Source organism: Elephantulus edwardii, unplaced genomic scaffold, assembly GCF_000299155.1.
Source record: "Elephantulus edwardii isolate Elephantulus edwardi_28Jun2011 unplaced genomic scaffold, EleEdw1.0 scaffold00169, whole genome shotgun sequence".
Lineage (NCBI taxonomy): Eukaryota > Metazoa > Chordata > Mammalia > Macroscelidea > Macroscelididae > Elephantulus > Elephantulus edwardii.
The window spans coordinates 5,758,963-5,763,879 of NW_006399919.1; positions in this window are offsets into that span (position 1 = coordinate 5,758,963).

Genomic DNA, 4,917 nt, shown 5'->3' on the forward strand with positions numbered 1-4,917 from the left:
CCAGTTTCTGACTCTTGTCCAGAAAAGGCAAATTTAACTACTACCATGCTAGCAGGCAGGGACAACAAACCAGACAGGATTCAGCATGATTTTGCCTCATCAATTGGTCATTTAACTGAACTCTCTGAACAATTAAAATCTGATCAAACAAAAACTTTCAGTACTTAATGTTTTTATTTTTTTAAAAAGAAAACTACCTAATCTGGACTCTAATCTGCCTAATTTGGTGGATTCTTGTTGTTGTTACCATCAAATCAGAACTGATCGATAACTGACTCTCGAGTGGGCTTTCAGAAGTAGTAAATTGCACAGAAGTCAATTTCCCATCTTTTCCCACAGAGCAGCTGGTGGATTCGAACCGTGTAGCTTAGTGGTAGGGAACTGCACTGCCAACCCAAAGGTACACAGTTCTAACTTAGCAGCCGCTCCACAAGAGGAAGATGGGCAGTCAACTCCCATGTCACTTACTGGCTCTGAAAACCTGCTCAAGGTTCAGCTAGAGGTCGGTTCTGACTCAGCAGTGCACAACAACAATCTGGATTCTACGGAAACTTGGTGGCCTAATGAGTAAGGAGCAGCACTGCCAACCCAAACGCAAGTGGTTCGAATCCACCAGTAGTTCTGAAAGAGAAAAAAATGGGTAATCTTCTCCCATGTGGTTTACAGACTCTGAAAAATCCATTGGCGGGTCAGCTGTGAGTTAGTTCTGACACAGTGGCAATCAGCTGAGTTGGTGAATGCCTCCTGTGCTTGAACCACAAGGCCTTCACACAAACCATCTCCTCTTTCTGAAGTACTCTCTTTGCTGTCTGTGTTCTCTGTTCACCAGGTTAACTCCTAGTCATACTTCAACTCTCAGCTCGGGCTTTCCAGGAGGACAGGCCTACGTTAGAGACTTCCAGTAAGGCCAGTTTCTTTTTTTTTTTTTTAAGCACTCTTCTCAGTTTTCTGTAATCATTTCTATCACACTCTACTAACTGTTCACATCTGGGTTTTCTACACATGAGGGGAAGACCATCAACCAGATGGACTGACACAGTGATTGCAGCAAAAGGGTCAAGTATGTTGGAAATCATGAGGATAGCACAGGATAGGACAGAGTTCAGATTGGTTGTTCATAGGGTTGCTAACAACACCTATCTGATGGTGTAGTCCATAGAAAGCTGTGTCGCTAGCTGAAAGGACATGTCTCTCTTATGGTTTCAATGCACCTGCTACTCCATGGAAGAAAAATGGGCAATCTCCTCTCATGCAGAAGGCCAGCTATGGGTCAGAAGGTCAGCTATCAGTCAATTCTAACTCCATAATAATGTCTTTGACTTTGATATAAAATGACAAACTGTCTCGTTTGCTGGAGACTGAGGAATTTCCTAGGAAATGGGGGTTTTAGGGACAAATGGGGAAAGTCCTGAGGAAATTATGTCATCAGCTTAATGTTTGTTGAATGTCCAATAAACAACTGGACTATCAGGTTGACTATCTAACTGAAACTGAGTGTTCCCTTTCACCAGGGAAGTTTCAGTAGGGAATAGTCTCACTTGAATTTAAAAATCATCTCCAGAATGTGTTAGAGGCACTGAACACTAATGATTGAAGATTGGAGTGTTATGGGATGACATCAAAGATATCATCCATGGAGAGAGCTAATGATTGTTACAAAGTTAGAAGAGGAAGAAAATATTGTAATGGATATTAGAAGAGGCTCTGAAAATTGCACGCTAGTGTAATAGGAATAAATGCCAAAGTAAAAGAGTTGAGCAGAAGTTTTCAAATGCCAGCTTGAGAAGAGAAAGCAAATTATTGTAACAAAATGTGTAAAGAAAAAAATTTTTTAAAAACAAAAAAAATGTGCAAAGAAGTGGAGCTGGAGAACAAAAAGGGAAGAACTCACTCAGCACTTCTAAACTTGAAAGAACTTAAAAACAAATTCAAATCATGAGTTGAATATGGAGAGATGCTTCCTATGGACAAAGTCTTGAATGATCCAGGAAGTATCAAAAGAAGATGAGAGGAATACGGAATCACTGTATCAAAAAGAATTGCTTGGTACTGACAAATTTCTGGAAGTACCACATGAATAAGAACCAATGGTAATGAAGGAACAAGTTCCAGTTGCACTGAAGACACTGGCCAAAAATAAGGCCAAAAGGAATTGATGGAATATCAACTGAAATGTTGCAAATGACAGATTCAGCTCAGGACATGCTCTCTAGATGATGGCAGGTAGTTTGGAAGAGTTACTTAAACAACTAAGTAGAAGAGATCCATATTTGTTCCTATTCCAAAAAAGGTGACCCAACAGAATGTGAAAATTATTAAACAATATTAATACCACATCCAAGTAAAATATTGCTGAAGGTCATTCAAGAATGGTAAGAACAGTAGATAGACAGAAAAACTGCCAGAAGTTCAGGCTGGGTTTAGAAAAGGATGTGGTACTTAGTTATGTAATTGGTGATGTCCTGGCTGAAAGCAAAGAATACCAGAAGAATGTCTACTTTTGCTTTATTGTCCATGTAAAGGTATTTGATTGTGTGTATCAAGGCAAATAGTGGTTAACATTGAGAAGAATGAGAATCTCAGAACACTGGGAACTCCAGAAAGCTCCCAGAAGCTGGACTCCATAAAGGAGAATGTGGCGTCAGGATCTGAGGAAGGCTTAGCAACATCTTACATTACACAGATGACACAACCTTGCTTGCTGAAAGTGAGGAGGACTTGAAATGCTTGTTGCAGAAAACTGAAGATGATACAGTCTTTAATATGGATTTCATCTCAACAACAAGAAGGCAAAATCTTCACCAGAGGACCAATAAGCAACATCATGATAGATGGAGAAATGATTGATTGTATTCCTGAGAGAAAAAAAGAAACGTGGGGAGATGGGAGGAAGAGAAAAGAAAAAGAAATGCTTTAAACCAGTTGCGTGTTGTACTCAAGAAGCGTGCACCTGGTCTAGGGGGTACTGCTGGCAGCCTCTTCTCAGGAATGGCGGTTCTTATCAGAGCACCCTCAACCTGACCTGGAGACATTCATTCCATCCCTTCCAGCCTCCTCTATTCTCCTCTGGGTCTTGGCCTCTTCTAACTGTAGATCTGTCATTAACTCAAGAATAGCCTCTCATATTTTATCAATGGGTGTTATGGATTAAGTTATATCTCCTCCAAAGGTTTTTGGGATCATAATCTACATATCTGTGATTGTGACCCTATTTGAACAAAGGGGTCTTTTTTATTATGTTAGTGAGATAATGTCACCATGAAGTCCTAAACCTAATCTTCTTTGAGCCTGAATTCTCCAGGAGTTTTTGCTTTTTTGAGTTTCTTTTTTTTTAAGCTGTAAATCACGTGGAAGGAGATTATTCATCTATTTCTAACAGATCTGATGGTGGATTTGAACTACTGGAAAGGTGCAACCTTTGGGTTAACAGCACAACTTTCTACAGACTAAAAAAAAAAAAGAGTTCCCTCCTTTTTCAGTTGTGGTGTTCTTAGGTGCTGTGGAGTCGAGTATGAACAATCCTATGACAATAGATATGAGCCAGTATCTTGTAAAAAGAAAAACAGAGAACAGACACAGATAGAAAACAGACACTAAGTGAAGTTATCAAGAAGCACCACGAAACGTCCAGAACTCCAAAGTGGAAAAAGACAAGGGTTTTCCCTGACAGAACAGGAGAGCACTGTAAGATCGTAAGTTTCTGGTCTTTCAAACCATGACTCGGGGCATTTTTGTTGTTGTTGTTGTTGTTGTTATGTCAGCACCAAGTTGCTAAGACAATGGGAATAATTAGGCACTGTCTCTTTTTGAAGATAATTTAGGAGTATTATTAACATTTTTAATGGGCTTGTTCTTTCAACAAGTGATTTCATGTTAATTAAACCATCTTCCCATAGAAATATTTTCACAAATGAGTTAAGCATGATGCATGAAAGGATTTATTGTACTACTGTCGTCATGGTGAGGAACTGGAAACAACTCAAATCAAGAGGGTGCTGGTTAAATAAGTTATTATACACACAGACAGTGGAATATTTGTCATGTACCATTGAGTACAAGGCATTTTGTAAAAATGAGGGATTCCATCCCCATAAAGTGGTAAGATTTTAAAGCTCTATTTGGGATCTGTATATGTAAGAACAAAAAAATATAGTAAGATTCTTTTTATGAGAAAAGAACACCCACATATGCACATCCTACATACATAAATACTGATAGATAGAATGTTCTAACAATATGCTGCTTTCTGGGAAGGAGAATAAGATGGTTGAGAAAGGGAGGGGAGTGGGACTGGTGGATGCAGGAGACTTGCATATTTTTCCTTAATTATTTCCTTGGTGTTTGGATGTTTCACAAAACAACATGGGTAATATTTTGTAATTAAAATTGTTTTCTTTAAGTTACAATATTCACTTGTCCAGCTCCCCCCTCTGTAAAACACTGCCTGTTAGCCACATGGACCTGTGTTCCACTTCCTTCAAGTATTCCCTCAAGCTGCTCAAGGATATCACTTGTACCCACAATCAACACAACTGGTACCAGCAGTCAGGAGATCAGGAGACTCATTACACTGGGAAAATCTACAGCCAGAGACCTCTCCAAATTACTAAAGAGCAATGATGTCAGTTTAAAGATTAAGGTACACCTGATTCAAGCCATGGTCTTTTCAATACCTCTTATGCATCTGAGAACTGAACAATTAATAAGGATGACAGAAGAAGAATTGTTGCACAATAAATGATATAGTTGAGCCTCTACATCTTGTGGTTCCTAATCTTTATACTATAATAGACAAAGTGCTAGTCAATAAGCCTTTTATTTTAAGAACTACCTTCCCTCTGTGGCTTGATTTGTGCCACTGTTAGAACCTCTACTTGGAATATTATTGCTTTTAATTTTTGACTCATGTACGTTTAA